Raw genomic sequence first — 18784 nt, 5'->3', positions numbered from 1 at the left:
GGGATGACTCCTCTTATAGGAGATTTTGGAGAATAGGATCTCAGTTTTTGTGTCCTTTTGGGTTTTCCTTGGAGTTTCCTATTTTATTTACTTTTGTGTGTGTGTGTGTGTCTATATATATATATATATATACTCAGATCGGTTATCTTCGCAACCGGCTTTTGAGTTTGATATTCTCGTTTTTGACACTCTTTTGTATATATATAATCTCGCGTTGGTTTATCCTTGTTCGTTACGTTATCGATCGGAGTGTTGCGCTTTTTGAGTTACGATTTTTGTTTTACCCCTTTTTCTTAAAAAGGCTCCTAGTTGTAATAATTTTTCACAATACTATTCGTACTAAATTCTTATTTTAGAGGTCGTAATACCTTGCCATCTCTGAATTATGACTTAAGCATAAGACTCTGTATAGTAGGGTGTTACATTATGGTATCAGAGCAGTTCGTTCTTGTAGAACCTGAGAGACTCTAGTGAAATATTATCTTAGAATTCTTTATTATTATTTCGATTTTGTTTAACTCTTCTTTCAATTCAATAAAGGGTAATCAAATTACTTGAGCCAAAATATAGTAAAAAAGATTGTAAAAAGTAAAAAAAGAAAAAAGGTTGAAAATATAATATTAATGTTGAGTATCTTATAAAATAGTGAGAATAAAGAAAAACTTATTATTGTTGAAAGAATAGGCTGATGCATTAGAAAAGAAGATCGAACAAGAATGACATTGAAATTAAAAGATAGGATGGTTGAAATGCTACAGTAATGTGTTTTTTTCTTGCTAGGATTTGTGTTTTTTTTTATCTTAAATTTTGTACTTAGTTTTTGTTTATGACTTTATGCAAAACTTAATGTGCATCGTGATTTTATGTCACTTTTTTTTTTAGTTTGGACAACACTTACGATGAAGATATATATATATATATATATATATATATATATATATATATATATATATATATATATATATAAAAGAGAATTATGTTATATAATCAGAGCACTCATGATTACAAGTATTGATTGATTAAAACCAATAAGCTTGTGATCAATAATAAAAATTAAGGTTTAACTATTCTATTGGTTTTTATAGTTTCACTAAATTTTTAATTAAGTTCATATATTTTTTTTCTTTTCAATTAGACCCTTATACATTGCTTTTAATTTAATAATTATATCATTTTCATATCAAAAACGTTAAAATTAATGGAATATTTCTCCTAAAATACATGCGGTCAATTTGCGAAGAAATATTCAGTAAAATCTAACGTTTTTTTCACACTAGAAATGACCTAACTATAAAATTAAAAGCAGTGTAGGGATCCAATAGAAAGAAAAAAAAGTATAAAGACCTAATTGAAAATTTGGTAAAACTAGAGGAACCAACGGAATAATTAAACCTAAAAATAAAGATGTTTCCCGTAATAAGTTTCTTTTATTTAACTATTTATTATCAATAGTTTAATTTTGATGTACGGACAGTGTAAGTCGTATAATCACATCCATTTATTAATGTGGCATTATGTAATTGAATGTATGCATAAAACTACTTTACACTGATAATGCATCAAAATTAAATTATACTATCAAAATTTTGAAAGTCAAATGTATTAACTGAAGTACATGATGCAATTTTTTGCCCAATAATATTTACGAAGACGCTTGAATCTAAATAGGAGAGAAACAAAATTACATTAAATTCTTAAAATCCATACAAAGATGAGTATACTAAGTTTCATAAGACTTAAAATACTAAACCATTAATAAGAATTTAACCAACATGCAAAGTGAACAAAATGAGATACTCCATAAACCCATTGAGTGGCGGACTTTGGTGCAACAGGATGGATGGACATGTCCGTTTGCCAACTCTAACAGCAGCTTATCCTCGTCCCCTTATGGCTTCCTTCCTCTAATACAATAAAATGTGGAAATCAAAATCACTCTTTTAACTATCCATTTTTTATACTATTAGGGCCAACATTACAAGTAATATTATAATTGATAAAAATATAATTATTTATGTTGTCTTTTTTATTCGTTTAAATTTTTAAAAGAAGTGATTGCATGATATAATATTAAAATTTTATGATAAAAAAATTTACAATTCGATTTTTGGTGAATCACAAAAGAAAAAAATAGTATAAGACAGATAAAAAAAAGACCTATACAAAAATTAAAGAAACCCAAGAGAGTCTCTTATTCGAAAAAAAATGTTAAAGATATAATCGTTCATCTTACCTGATCCTAAGACCTATCAGTTTAAGGTTTTGGAAAAAAATAGTATCATACCAATAATAATTCATTTAGTTTTGTTATGATATTATTTCTTTTAAAAATTTAAACTAATAATAAGATCAGATACATAAAATCAATTATAAAAATTTTGATACTGTATCGTGATATTACTTTTTTCAAACACTTAAATTGAGATATGAATATTTTTAAGTGTTCTTCATCATTTTTTTTTTCATTTATCACATAAAAAACCCTAAATGAACTAATATATGATATAATTTAGACTTTATTATTAGAAATTCTACCAATTCCACTTGATCTAATTGAAATCCTGTAAAGAGAGTAGAGGTTCCCAAGATGTAACTATTATACCTAAACTAAAATCTTAGACTATTATCTAAAAAAAAATCAAAATAGTTACCACCTTAACCAAATTGCACGCTAATATTCCTCACAGCAAAAACTTAAAAAATATATTAAATACTTACTATTTATAAATTACTATATTTGATAATAATTAAAAAACAAACTCACAAACATAAAAAAATAAAATATATTAAATATTTTTAATAATGTATTAAGCGAGGTGCACCTTTTTTTAATATGTTCCTTTGTCCCGGAATACTCTATAAATTTTTTCTCTAACTCTCTACACACATTTCTACATCTTTTCCATCTAGAGTATGATATTGATGACGAAAATTTGTTATAAATTTGGTCGCATACTTTGTAACAGACATCTCGATCTCGATATAAATGATAATTATCAACAGATGGATACCACGGTTTTTCATGATCATGAATAAAGCTATCAAATTCAGCAATGACAGAATAGATAATTGTTCCAATTATCATTATTATTAGTACATAAAACACACCATATTTACTCATCTTTCTTCACAATTACAAATTAATGATAAATCAAAGTAGCCTTTATATAAACCTAAAATCTTTCTTAATATTATTAAAATTATTATATACATTCTCGAATTAATTATTGAAATATTCTATAACTAATTTGTGTTCCTTCCTTATTCTAAGAGTAGTAAATTGCCAATGTAAGCGAAATAAAAAAATCTTTACTCTAGTAATTAGTAGAATATTGTTATTGTCATAGAATACTTTATTATTTTAATTTTGTTTAACTCCTTCTTGAATTTAATAAAGGGTCATCAAATTACTTGACTCAAAATATAGTCGAAAAGATTGCAACAAAAAAAATATAAAAAGTTAAAAATGTAATATCAATGTTGAGTATCATGTATAACAGTGAGATTAAAGAAACACATATTTTTAATTATTTAGATATCTTTTGTCCTTACCAATATTCTAGAGCACTTTCAAGAATATACATTACATATTTATTCATTCTATTTGTATTTCTAATATTTTAAAATTTTTAATATAAATAGTGTTCTTCTAATAAAATTTAATATTTTTCCCTACCATCCTATTAACCAACCAACTAAGCAAATATATATATCACTAAAAAAATTATTGGAATACCAATCGATTTAGCGATCGATTCTGGTGGTCGCTAATTAGAAAATAACAACCAACTTCGGTCGCTAATCGTTAGTGACCAATTTTAGTGACTAATGAATGAATAATTGTATGGTATAGAATTTCACAAATGAATTCTCGTTGCAAGTATAGTTTCTAAACCAACAATAATCCTTTCATACAAAAATTTGTTTGTCACAAGTAACAAACCCCTAATAATACTAATAACCGAAGTATTTAAATTTCGGGTCGTCTCTCAAAGGAATTGCATGGTAGTGTTCTTGTTATTGGTTATGAAATGTATATTTTGGGGTTTTGGATAAGAGACAAGAAAAGTAAATGGCAATAGAAATTAAATGGTAAAACAGTCTTGGCAAGGTTAGGTGGTCAAGGATCTCTATCCTTATCACTAATCACAACTTGATAATTGCACTGATCAACTCCATTAAATCATCCTCTAACTAGTAAAGGAAAGTCAAATGAGTTATGTCAATCCAAGTCCATAAGTCCTAGCTCTCCACTAAATCAATTAATGAGAACTAGAGTTAATGGCTCCAATCATCAATTACTTGGACATTAATGACTCAAGAATTCCTAAGTTACTATCCCAAGCCAAGAATATAAAATTCTACTCTAACATCCTTCCAAGCATTTTATTAAATACTTGGAAGGCATAAAAGAAAAGCATACAAAATCAACAACAAGAATGAATTCTAACAACAACTAATTACAAAGAATTAACAACAATAATCAAAGAAAGAAAAATTGACATGAATTACCTCAAATTGCGTTAAAAGAAAATAAAAAGAACAAGATTAAATCCACAACAAAGTATAGAAATAAAATAGAAGATATTACAATAAAAGAATAAAAGAACAAGATGTAGAAACATAGAATTCAAAGGTAGGAGTAGATAAAAGCAAAGATTAAATCCTAGATCTAAGAAATTCTAACCTAAACCTAATCCTAATTCTAGAAAGAAGGGAGAACTTCTCTCTCTAGAAAACCAAAACTAAAACTAGATCTAAAGTGTGTAATTAACTAAAATGATTCCAAGTGATTTGGGGTATCCATGGATCGGATCGTATCCGCAGATCCGCGGTAAATATCTGCATCCGATCTGAAAATTGCGGATATGATCCGATCCGCAAATTGATCGGATCGGATCGGATCCACATTCTTTACAGAATGGATCGCGGATATCTGCTCTACGTCCGCGGATCTGCAGATTCGCAAAAAATAAATAAATATATATGTTTGGTATTATATTTACTTGTTTGTATGTTTTAGTTAGTAATTATTATTCATATATTTTATTATTTAATTTTTGTTATTTAGAAAGAGTTTGATTAAAAATATTTTAGGAATAAATAAATTTAAAAGTATGAAAGAAATATTTTTATTGAATTTTTTACATTGAAATATGATTAAAAAGAGAAGGTTTAATTATTATCCATGGATCGGAACGGATCGGATCGGATCCGACACTAAAAAGTGATTGTGCGGATCGGATCGAATTTTCGGCCATATCCGATCCGATCTGATCCGCAGACACCCCTACAAATGATGCCTTCCCCTTCAATCCTTGGTCCTTTTAGCCTTTTTCCGCCAAAGTTCAGCTTCAATTTGGGCCAGAAGCTTTCCAAAAATCGCCAAGAACGATTTCACTAAAGAAGTCACGTGCAGGCATTGACGCGTATGTCCCTGGAGTATTGCACAATCCACGCGTATGCGCCTAGTGAGCGTGCACGTCCATTGGTGCATCCTAAATCTTTGACTTTTCATAATTTCTCCACTTTGTTTGCTTTCTCTTCACTCCTTTGATCCATTTCTAGCCTTTTTCAATCTGAAATCATTAACAAACATATCAAGGCACCTAGTAGAATCAAAGGAAGATTAAAAATCATCAAGTTAAAGACCTAAAAAGTATGTTTTCACACTTAAGAACAAATTAGGAGATAATCCCATAACCATGCTATTTTATTGAATAAATATGAGAAAAGGTTGACAAAATGCTCTAAATTCAAAACAAGATAAACCTTAAAAATGGGGTTTATCAACCTCCCCACACTTAAACCTTAGCATGTCCTCATGCTAAACCAAGAAGGAAACAAGGGGTATGACATTTATTCAATGCAACTAAACTATATGCAACCTATCTAAATGCAACTATCTACATGAATGCAAATGCTTGGTCAAAACAAATCAATCTTTCAAGAAAACATATGTAGCATAAGGGCTAACACAATAGGAATCAAATCCAACCCACAATTGCATTGAATTATCAAAAAGATTTACAAACTTGCAAGAATATAGATAATTATGGTGAATACATGTAATTGAGCAATCGAACTCTCACCGGATGTGTATCCGCTCTAATCACTCAAGTGTTAGGGGGTTGATTCACTCAATTCTCCCCTAATCATGCTTTCCAAAATTTGTTCTTCATCTAAAAATCAACAATTACTCAATGCATGCATACAAATATCATGAGATCTTTCTCAAAGGTTGTAATGGGGCTAGGGTCAAGGTAGGATCATATATGGTTAAGTGGACTAAAATTTGAATCTTTGATTAACCTAGACTTTCTCACCTAACCTATACAATAACCTATACAAATTCAAAACTAACCTAACTACCCATTTTTCACTTTTTCACATACTCATGCATTTTCTTTTCATTTACAACACTTATACATTGACTCTTATTGGACTTTACTTTGGGGCATTTTTGTCCCATTTTTATTGTTTTTCTTCCTTTTCTTTCTTTTTCCATTTTTTTCTTTTCTTCTTTTCTTTTCTTTTTTTCTTTTTCTTTTGTTTTTCTCATTTCTCTTTCTTTTTTTTTCTTTGTTTCAACTTTGTACAAGAACATCAATGCATAAAGTCTATACATCTAATCAATACATGAGCATGCACCCAATTTCCAAATATAAAAATACAAAATACCCCTTTTATCCCAACCAATGTTCCCAAATCTTCCCAAACTTGAATAATAAATACTCTCACTAGCCTAAGCTAATCAAAGATCCAAACAAGGAACTTTTATTATTTTTCGCTTTAGGCTTGTAATGTGCTAAAATAGAGAACAATTGGGTTAAGCATAGGCTCAAAATTGGCTAACAATGGAAGATAAAAGGTAGGATATTTGGGTAAGTGAGCTAATAAAATAATGGCCTCAATCATATAAATGCATGAATACAAGGAATAATTGGACACATAGAATTAAACAAATCAAGGATCACACTCATAGGAAGAGAACAATTGCACACAAGAAGGAAGATAAGTGGTTATAAGATGTAACCACACAATTAGGCTCAAATCTCACAAGCTTGTGTTCTTAGCTCAAATATCATGTTCCACAATATATATATAATTCAAGCAAGTTCTATGAAAAGTTTCTACTCAATCAATTGGGATTTCAATGCCCTATAGAATAAATCCTTGAAAAATATCATTATTTTGACTAAGCTTATTATATATATATATATATATATATATATATATATATATATATATATATATATATATATGCAACAAAAGTTCCTAGAAGACCTAAAATGAAATGCAAAAGTGTTGGGATTAGAAACTTCTCACCTAAGAACGCCGACCGGTCAGACGACCTCCCCACACTTAAAAGTTTGCACCGTCCTCGGTGCATTCAAAGATGAGTAAGGGGGTACAGCGACTCTCCGAGTTGCTACCTTCAGCTGGTAGGTCAACCGGTTGCTGCTTGTTCTTTCTCCCGCTTCCTTTGTTGCTTATGGTGCATCCTCAACGAAAAATAGAAAATCAAATAAGAAAACAAGTAAATGCAAAAGCAAGGAAGCATATATTGTTGGAATGAGGTAAATTACTAGAATGAAGTGAGTGAATTAATGTGACATTAATGAAAAATAGGTGTGTGGGTCCTAAATTGTGCGCGGTAAAGAACACACGCACACTAGCATAAAAAGCTATGTCACAATTTACACAAAAGAAGCATACACTTCACTCATTCTAGTGTGCTTGAAATACTCTAAACTTGTAGGTAAAGAGAACCAAACAAGCAATAAAGAAGCATGAAAGCATTCAAGCTAAAAACATATAGATGCATATGATCAACACAATGCATTAAGATAAATGCACAACATCATCCATCAAGAAATTGCCTAATCAAAGAAGAGAATTCAAATCACATGGTGGCCAAATCATGCAATTCAAAAAGATTTAACAAGCTTGAAGGCAATTCTCATTCACTCGGTGTTCACAAAGGTGAAGCGTGAAAAATTCAAAACCAAGTAGGAATTTATACCTCACAAAGAATCCAACAAGGATATAAACAAAGATGATGTTAAAATAACATTCTATCAATGGTCAGTAGCAATAAACAGTAAACAAGATTTATAATCCAACACTTGTCAAAGAAAAGAGAAAGCGAAATGAGAATTAAACTAACTAAACACTAACTAACTAACTAAAAGGAATGGTTATAGATGGTGTTTGGTAGTGTTGGATGAGGGGTAGGAGAAGGAAAAAAGAAAGGAGAAGGAAAGAAATGGAAAGAAGATGAGAAAATAAGAGTGTTGAGATAAGGTGATCTACGCGTACGCGTACAGCGATACGTTCGCGTGGGTGATGGCGAAATGGAAGCGACGCGTACGCGTGGAGTACACATAAGCGTGGGTTGCACCAGAGAGAAGCGACGCGTACGCGTGGTGTACGCGTGCGCGTGGGTTGGTCTGTGCTAGAGGCACAATGTTCGCGCAGTGCAGGCGCAACTCTCGGGTTTTTGGCTGGGAGGTTGAACTTCTGTATCCACGCGTGCGCGTGGATGGTCGAAAATGCTTGGGCCATGCGTATGTGTGCATGGCGCGTACGCATGGGTTGGTGCTCTATTTTTCAAAATTTTTCCAAATTCTTGCACCAAACCAAGCATTTCAAACCTCCAAACAGCTACCAAAACACCATAAAACCTTATTCAACATACTAGACTATCAAATAAACTCAACAAACAAAGAAAAACATGAAATCAAACCTATCTTACCAATATTTACAAAAGAGAAAAATGAAAAGATGTTACCATGGTGGGGTGTCTCCCACCTAGCACTTTTGTTTATTGTCCTTACGTTGGACTTATGGGAAGCTCCTCTCAAGGTGGCTTGTACTTAAATTCTTCTTGGAACTCCCACCAATGCTTAGTTCTCCATTGTGCCCCAAGATTTCTCATGAGTTGCACCAAGTCTTGATGGAGTTCTTCACAAGCTTGGGGCTCCCAAGGTTGATCCTCATCTTGTAATCCGGGATCCCATACTTTATTTTCACACCCGTCTTGAAGTTGATCATTATTAGTCCGTCCGGGTGGTACGATATTAGAATTCTCAAAAAGGTGTCCAACAATCCTCCTAGACCCCTCTAATTGAGCACTATTCCAACCCTTATATTCCCATTTTGATGTGTCAACCATAATGAGCCTTGATTTACAACGCCAACTACAAAACATCTTTCTCTTATGCTTCATCCCGTAAAGCATCCTAAGTTGACCATCCGTTTCAAGCAAGCCATACTCAAGTGGGACAATAAAGCGAAGAGAAATGAATTTTACCCACTCAAATGAAGGAGTAGATGACAACCTAGGCAAAGAGGCTTCCAAGGGTCTTGACAAAGTGTATCCCGTCCTCCTTTTTCTAAGGACCTCCTCACAAGATTTCTCAAATTCAACCCTTTGTTCATCAATTTTATCTTCTTCACCAAGAAAATTTGATGCTTGATCTTCAATTCCAAGGAACTCAATTCTTGCTCTATCCCATTCAATTCTTAATATGGAATATGCTTTGGAGGATGTGCACTTTCCTCCTCAACATCAACTTCAATCTTGTTGAAGGGATTTTTTTCAACTCTATGTTCCCATAGAGACTCCGCATCTCTTAAATCTTCAACCACTTCTTCCTTTTCTTCGACAATTATAGCTTCCTCCAATTGTTCCAACACAAAGCAAATTCCCTCATTTCCCACCGGAGTTTCCAATCTCTCCTTCATGCTATGCTCTTCATTTGATTCTTCACATGTTGTCATGGGAGTTCCTTGAGTGTCCAAGCATTGGGAGGCTAATCGGTTTACTACCTCGGCCAAGGTGGCCGTGAAATCTAGTACCTCCTTTTGCATCTCTTCTTGTCCTTGAAGAATATGACTAAGGGTTTCATCTATTGAGGATTGGGGTGGATAAGAGGATTCATTGTCTTGGAGAAAGGGTTCATATTAGGAAGGTGGTTCTTCTTGGTAGGGTTGTGGCGGTTCAACACTCTCTACTCTTTCTACTTGTTGCACAACACGCTCTATGGTTGCTTGAAATTGATCCAATGCTTCCTTGAGATGATCCCTTGACTCTTGTTCCGCTTGGATAACATGATTAGGATCATATGGCTCTTGGATCGATGGACATGAATATTCCTCCATGGAAGGTTGTGGTGAAAGGTAGAATTCATCTTGTGGTTAAAAATTTTCTTACATTGGAGGTGGTTCATCTTGGTAATAGTATGGAGGGGGTGGATCTTGGAAGTGGTGATGTTAGAATGGTGGTGGCTCTATGTATGGTTCATACAGCTCATATGGTTGTTGGAATGGTGGATAAGGATTAGGGTCATATGGAGGTGGTTGGTGAAAAGGGGCTTGTAAGTATGGTTGAGAGTTATGTTGAGGATATGGCTCATAGACATGTGGTGGTGGTTCTTGAAAGTAACAAGGAAATTCACCATATCCATTTGATTGGTATGCATCATAGAATGGCTCTTTTTCATAGTGCATTGGTGGGGGTTGTTGCCAAGAAGATTGGTCATATACATATGACTCCTCCCACCTTTAAGTGTCCCATCCTTGATACACATCCTCAATGTAGCTCCCATTTCCTACAACATGGTGAGAACCAAACTCATAGCCAAAGTGAGAACTCATGATAGCAAGAGAAAATAGAAACAAAAGCTAATAGAAAACAAGAGAAACAAAATTCTACAACTAGCAAATAAAGCAAAAAATAAGATATTCACAATATTCACATATATACAATAACCAATAACATAACACCATTGCAATTCCCCGGCAACGGCACCATTTTGATGAACGAATAATTGTGTGGTATAGAATTTCACAAATGAATTCTCATTGCAAGTATAGTTTCTAAACCAACAATAATCCTTTCATACAAAAATTTGTTTGTCACAAGTAACAAACCCCTAATAATCCTAATAATCGAAATATTTAAACCTCGGGTCGTCTCTCAAAAGAATTGCAGGGTAGTGTTCTTGTTATTGGTTATAGAATGTATATTTTGGGGTTTTGGATAAGAGACAAGAAAAGTAAATGGCAATGGAAATTAAATGGTAAAATGGTCTTGGCAAGCTTAGGTGGTCAAGGATCTCTATCCTTATCACTAACCACAACATGATAATTGCACGGATCAACCTCATTAAATCATCCTCTAACTAGTAAAGGAAAGTCAAATGAGTTATGTTAATCCAAGTCCATAAGTCCTAGCTCTCCACTAAATCAATTAATGAGAACTAGAGTTAATGACTCCAATCATCAATTACTTGGACATTAATGACTCAAGAATTCCTAAGTTACCATCCCAAGCCAAGAGCATAAAATTCAACTCTAACATCCTTCCAAGCATTTTATCAAATACTTGGAAGGCATAAAAGAAAAGCATAGTAAATCAACAACAAGAATGAATTCTAATAACAACTAATTGCAAAGAATTAACAACAACAGTCAAAGAAAGGACAATTGACATGAATTACCTCAAATTGCATTAAAAGAAAATAAAAAGAACAAGAGTAAATCCACAATAAAGTATAGAAACAAAATAGAAGAAATTACAATAAAAGAATAAAAGAACAAGATGTAGAAACATAGAATTCAAAGGTAGGAGTAGATGAAAGCAAAGATTAAATCCTAGATCTAAAAAATTCTAACATAAACCTAATCCTAATTCTAGAGAGAAGGGAGAGCTTCTCTCTCTAGAAAACTAAAACTAAAACTAAAACTAAAGTGTGTAATAAACTAGAATGATGCCAAGTGATGCCTTCCCCTTCAATCCTTGGTCCTTTTAGCCTTTTTCCGCCAAAGTTCAACTTCAATTTGGGCCAGAAGCTCTCCAGAAATCGCCAGGCACGATTTCACTAAAGAAGTCACGTGCGGGCATCGACGCGTACGCGTACAGCACGCGTACGCATACAGCACGCGTACGCATCCCTTGAGTATTGCACAATCCACGCGTATGCGCCTAGTGCGTGTGCGCGTCCATTGGTGCATCTTAAATCTTTGGCTTTTCATGATTTCTCCACTTTGTATGCTTTCTCTTCACTCCTTTGATCCATTCCTAGCCTTTTTCAATCTGAAATCACTAACAAACACATCAAGGTATCTAGTGGAATCAAAGAAAGATAAAAAATCATCAAGGTAAAGACTTAAAAAGCATGTTTTCACACTTAAGCACAAATTAGGAGATAATCACAAAACCATGCTATTTCATTGAATAAATGTGAGAAAAGGTTGACAAAATACTCTAAATTCAACACAAGATAAACTCTAAAAACGGAATTTATCAGTGACTGATTTTTTAACAAGGCCACCAAACCCCTCACCAAAGAGTATCAGTCACTAAATCGGTCGCTAAATGGTAACCAAATTTTCGTCGCTAAATCGGTCGCTAAATAGCGACTAACTTTTCAATCACTAAATCAGTCGCTAATGAATCGGTTGCTAAATCTTTTACTTATTTTTGAAAATGTTAAATATATCTTTTATCCTTAATAACTAATATTTTGGGGGTATTTACAAATTCCCATACTACATCTCTGTTTATTCAATTTAGGGTAAAGTATTTGTCTCTAAAATTTGGCAAAAATTTTAGAAATATTCTTAAGTTTTATTTTGTTTCAGTTTTGTCCCAAAAATTTTCGATTTGCATCAAATATATTCCTAAAGGCTAATTTTTCAAAAAATTTAAGACCAATTCAATAACATTTTCATACGAACAACCCTCAACAACATAAGTAAATCAAGCATAATAATTTGTATGCATTATTGTTAAATTGGTCTTAAATTTTTTGAAATTTTAGACGTCGAGAATATATTTGATGCAAATCGAAAATTTTTAGGACAAAATTAAAACAAAATAAAATTTAAGAGTATTTTTAAAATCTTTCTTTTTAAATTTTAATATATAATGTCTTTTTAAATTCCAATAAAATTTAATATTTCTCCTCCAATATTTTTTTATATAGTTAAATTTTTTGTTGCTTAATTGTTTCAATTTCACTCTGACTCCAACACGGTTGCTGCGACCCCTCATCGTTCTATTAACCAACTAATTATTTCTCCATATAAATTAACATATTACTGGCAACAACAAATTATAATGTTTTATAATCATTAATATGTTTTGTTGTACGATCTAACTATTTGGAATATTTCTAAATTTCCAACATTGTAATGAGAACTAGGACTCGTTGGTTCGTTCAACCATGAACCATGGTAAAAATTGTATTTACAAAACACTTCCATGCTTAAATTAATATTTATGTTTGTGTTTACGATTATTAGATTTCGTCTTTTTTTTTTTCCTCTTCTCTTCTATAGGGTATTATTTTTCTTCTCCTTATTGGACTAATGACTTCTTTCTTAATGTACATTGTGATTCTTAGTTATATCATGGTTCAAAATCACTTTCACATATTATTATGAGAAACTCTTGATTCTGAGATTCAACACATCTTCCTAACTCAATGTTCTTTCTACTATTATCTTCTTGTCTTACTTTAAAATTTCTTCAATTGATCCAATTAGGTTGATTCTTTCTTTACACTCTATCATTGCTTTTAATTCTTGCCCTATACATATACCTATTAGGCATTAATTTAGAAGTATACGAGGCTCTTTCCCTTTCAAAACATTCAAATTATCTTGGGGTTAAACTCGTTTCTTATTATCTCATATTTTTATAATGATCGCTAATCTTTTTGAGAAAGTTTACTGTCATCATTTTTATTAAAATTTGGCTAATACTTAACTATCAAAAAAAAATTATTAATTTTATACCATTAGATTTCATCTCACATCATTAAAAATATTGATAATAGCTAAACATTACAAATTCTGCTGCCCCCTAGCACTCTTCGATTTTTTATATGTTTTTTTATATGTTTTTTAGATCAGATTTGATTTAAAATTTAAATATAAAAAAATATTTAATAAAAAGAATATAATATTAAAATGTTAATAAATTACTTGTGAAAATACACCCTTTTTTTTACGGGAAGACTAATTGTGCATAATAGTATTATACATAAACAATCATTAACCCATTATAGAAAACGCTTCCAATATTGAAATTCTCAAATCTTTATGCTTATGTCAGAATATTTATATTATTTGGATGCCAAATTTGTTGAACTTAGAATAAACATTTCTGAATTATTGTATTTTACATTATTAGAACCAAAATTAAAAGTAGTATTCATCATATTACTAGGTGCATTTATTTTCCAAAAACAAAACTCACAAAAATTAAAACAAATAAAAATAAAATACATTAAATACTTATCATTAATAAAGTATTAGGTGCACTCATCAATATTTATTATAAAATGAATAATATTATATATTTAAATCCTTTTATTAATTAAATCTAGCTAATAATCAAGATGATCTAACATAAAATATTATTCTAAGTATTTTTATTTAACTTAGTTAAACTTAGCTCATAAAAAAATTTAAAAGTGTAATAGTTTTTTCAAATTCTCTTTGTATCTTGCTTATCCATGCTTCTATGCATTTCTTATACGCATCTTCATCCCCATGACATTACTCTCTGCACCATTCTATACACCAATTTAGGGTTTCGCAAGTATTTTTACATCTTTGCCGTCTTTGTCTTAATTTTCTCGATAATGTGCTATAGGCTTCGTTGCATTTTCTACGACATGAGTCAAGATCGTAGGCATCATCTAACTCTTGGAATCCACCTTTTTTCATCATCACGAATAAAGCCGTCGAATTCAACATTAACATAATAAATAATTGTTCCAATTATCAATATTATTAGTGCATAAAGTACACGGTATTTAGTCATCTCTCTCTGTAATTACAAGTTTATGATAAATGAAACTAAATTTTATATAATCTAAAATTATTGTTAATATTATTAATATTATTGTACGCAGTATGATTTTCAAATTAATTATTAGAATATTTTTCACTAGTTTGTGTTCCTTCTCTATTTTAAAAGTAGTAAATTGTCAATGTAAGCCAAATAAAAAGTCTTTATTTTATTGGAATATTATCTTAGAATTTTTAATTATTATTTTAATTTTGTTTAACTCCTTCTTGAATTCAATATAGGGTCATCAAATTACTTCACTCAAAATATAGTCGAAAAGATTGCAAAAAATATAAAATATTAAAAATGTAATATCAATGTTGAGTATCATGTATAATAGTGAGATTAAAGAAAAACATGTTTTTAATTATTTAGATATCTTTTGTCCTTATCAATATTCTAGAGCACTTTCAAAAACATACATTACATATTTATTCATTCTATTTATATTTTTAATATTTTAAAATTTTTAATATAAATAGTGTTCTTCCAATAAAATTTAATATTTCTCCCCCACCGTTGTATTAACCAACCAATTTGTTCTAAACTTTAGATCTCTAGGTGACTACTCATCCGAAAATTTTTTCCCATTTGAATTGGAGATGATAATTGAGAATCATTGTTTACCAATTTTTATATTTCACAATCGAAGATAACTTTTTGTTCATGATCTAAATTCTAGGAGAAAAACAAATTTTTCTTATGAGCACCAGAAAAAAAAAAGTGCTTCAAATAGAGAACGAAAATTGGCATGTGAAACACCCTACCACACAGAGCTTTACACTTAAGTTGTAAAACAGAGGTGGTGTGCTATTACAACCTCTAAAATAAAATATATACATATAATAGTAGAAAGAATTTAATATACGAGGAGCCTTGAGAAACAGGTAAAATCAAAATCGCCAAAATTAAAAACGCAACGCTCAGGAAGCTAGAGTACTTGCGTGCGAAGAAAACTAAATTCACTAACATATATATACAAAAGACAAGAGTAGAGGCTCAAGAGTACAAAATATCAAACTCCTAACTCAACCTGCGAAGCCAATGCTGGCCAGAGAATATTTACATACATATATACATATCCCAAAATCCAAAATACATAAATAAAACCCTAGTTCTCCAGAATCCTCTAGGAGGAGCAAAATAAACAAGTTGTTCGGAAAAAGTTAAGTACATATATATACATAAACTATACATCAAAATAAAAATCCAGAAACCACTTCGGTGTAGAAGTCCAGACACCTATCGAGGTGCTTCTCGACCTGCATCTGAAAAACAACAACATAGTATGAGATGAGAACCGGAGGTTCTCAGCGTGGTAAAGGTGTTATGCATATAAGATATAAGGTCCTGGGAGTGCCAGAGGTAATCTTAGAACGCCGACACTCAGATATAGAGCTTAAGGAACTAAAAATAGAACCCAAAAATGGGTGGTCATCTAAGGTTCTCAAACCTAACTAAACTTAACATGTACACTAAACTTTTTCACCTTTCCTCCGTTCCTCCATCTCCTATGAGTTGCATAGACAAACAAGCAGAACAAGGCAAACACAAGTAGTTCACAGGTAATACAAATAACAATTATAACAAGTAGAAAATTATAATCACGTAGGCAATTTCATATAGTTCACAAGCAAGCAAATTAGACAATATGAACATGACTTATGCCTGTCATATGGCTGATGAGTCTCATCTGTCGGTTATCAAGCCAACCCAACAAGTCTGGCTGTTAAACCCTGGACTGTCCCCCGACGCGTATCCCCAAGAGTCTATGCATATCTTTTTCTCATATTTATGTAAAATTTCTCAATAGGGGTCAACATTCTCGGGGATTTATAAGTGCCCGGTCACACTTACGTCGAGTCAACAGAGTATCGAGTTTTAACCTGGAACACGTAGTGGCAAGCCACGGTACTTTACCTAGGGAAACTCATATCTTGGATAACATTGAATACATAATCCACATAAGTATTTTTAATCGTTCGTATTCATTATATAATCGTTCATCGTAGCTATGGCATCATATGTCCTTCATGCATACACATTCTCCTCATATGACTCATCATTTTTAACCTTTACTTCGTCCTCAAATTACCTCTATTTCCTAGCTTCAACTTATTACTAGGCTTACTAGCAAGATCTAGAATTTAAAAGAATAAAAATAGAAGTTTAGAAGTTTAAATTTGAGCTTTAAAACACAAAAATCCATTTTCTGCTAAAAACAGGGGTCAAGCGTACGCGTGGGCGTGCACCTTAGACCATTTTGCATACGCATTCCCTTTTCACGCGCACACATGCGCGTCAAACAGAATCGCATGCTGCGTATGAAAAGGTTTGTGTACACATATACCCCAGATCACGCATACGCGTGGGCGTACATTTTGCCAAAATTAAAAGTAGTATTCATCACATCAAGTACTAGGTACATTTGTTTTTAAAAAAACAAAACTCACAAAAATTCAAAAAGATAAAATAAAACATATTAAATACTTACCATTAATAAAGTACTAAGTACACTCATCATTATTTATTCTATAATTTTCTATCTGTCTCTCAGTTGGATTTCCTCTTAAAAAGTGTCTCCATTGTGTTATGCATTTCTTATATGCAACTTCATCATTATGACAGCGCGTCCTGCACCATTTTGTAGCATCATTTAGCCTTTTGCACATCTTTCTGCATCTACTCAGTCTATTTCTTGATTTTTTCGATAATGTGTTATAGCCTTTGTTGCATTTTTTGTAACACAAGACAATATTATAGGCATCATCAACATTTGGATACCACGCTTTTTCATTATCATGAATAAAGTAGTCGATTTCAACATTAAGAGAACAAATAACTATTCCAATTATCAATATTATTACTACATAAAGCACACCCTGTTTAGTCATTTCTCTCTTTCTCTCTGATTATAAGTTCATGATAAATGAAACTAGACTTTATATAAACCTAAAATTATTGTTATTAATATTTTTGTTATTATATATAGTATGATTCTCGAATTAATTATTAGAATATTTTTTCACTGGTTTCTGTCCTTTCCCTATTTTAAAAGTAGTAAATTGTTAACGTAAGCGAAATAAAACATTTTAATTCTAGTGGAATATTATATTAGAATTCTTTATTATTATTTCAATTTTATTTAACTACTTGAATTCAATAAAGTAGTAAAGGGTACGGTCATCAAATTATTTGACCCAAAATATAGTCGAAAATATTGCAAAAATTTTAAGAAGGTTAAAAATATAATATCAATGTTGAATATTATATATAACAATGAGGATAAAGAAAAACCTATTTTTAATTATTTAGATATATTTTGTCCTTTAACAATATTTTAGAGCACTTTTAAGATTGTATATTGCATATTTATTCATTTTATTTATATCTCTAATATTTTAAAAGTTTTAATATAATTAGTGTCCTGTTAATAATGTGAAATATGTAGCAAAAGCAATAGAAGAAATGAAAAAGAAAGAAAGAGAAAAAAAGAACAGAACTCTCTTTTTTTTTTCTCCTTTTCTCTATAGTTGTTGCTACGTACTTTCACAAATAGAATTTAATATTTCTCTCCCACTATATTATTAACTAGCCAACTAAGCAAATAAGTAACAGAACGTACAATTTCAAAACTTATATCTCTAAACAACTATTTACTTGAAAATATTTTAGTATAAATCGAAGATAATAATAATTAAAAATCATTATTATACCAATTTTTAAAAATCATGGAAGATAGCTTTTTGTTCATGATCCAAATTCTAGGATCAAACCACAAATTCCTCTTGTGAGTTCCAAATGTGAAAGAATTGAAGTGCATAAAATAAAGAGCTAAAACTTAACTTTGACAAATATAAAATACAAGATGAAACTTAACTTTATATAAATATTAATCAAATACAATAATATTTT

General features: G+C 31.2%; 1 long non-coding RNA gene across 1 annotated transcript; it reads right to left on the bottom strand.

Moving 5' to 3' along the window:
- Nucleotides 1-1667: 1667 nt before the first annotated feature.
- On the bottom strand, nucleotides 1668-3120 carry LOC112729476 (uncharacterized). Its single transcript, XR_003166553.2, has 2 exons — nucleotides 2823-3120; nucleotides 1668-1904 (listed from the first exon to the last, which is right to left on the bottom strand). It is a non-coding gene; the product is annotated as an uncharacterized lncRNA (long non-coding RNA).
- Between the last annotated feature and the right edge of the window lie 15664 nt (nucleotides 3121-18784).

Source organism: Arachis hypogaea, chromosome 12 (genome assembly GCF_003086295.3).
Source record: "Arachis hypogaea cultivar Tifrunner chromosome 12, arahy.Tifrunner.gnm2.J5K5, whole genome shotgun sequence".
In the NCBI taxonomy this organism is placed as follows: Eukaryota; Viridiplantae; Streptophyta; class Magnoliopsida; order Fabales; family Fabaceae; genus Arachis; species Arachis hypogaea.
Note: the sequence above shows the minus strand (reverse complement) of the source record. Positions and strands in the feature narration are given on the sequence as shown.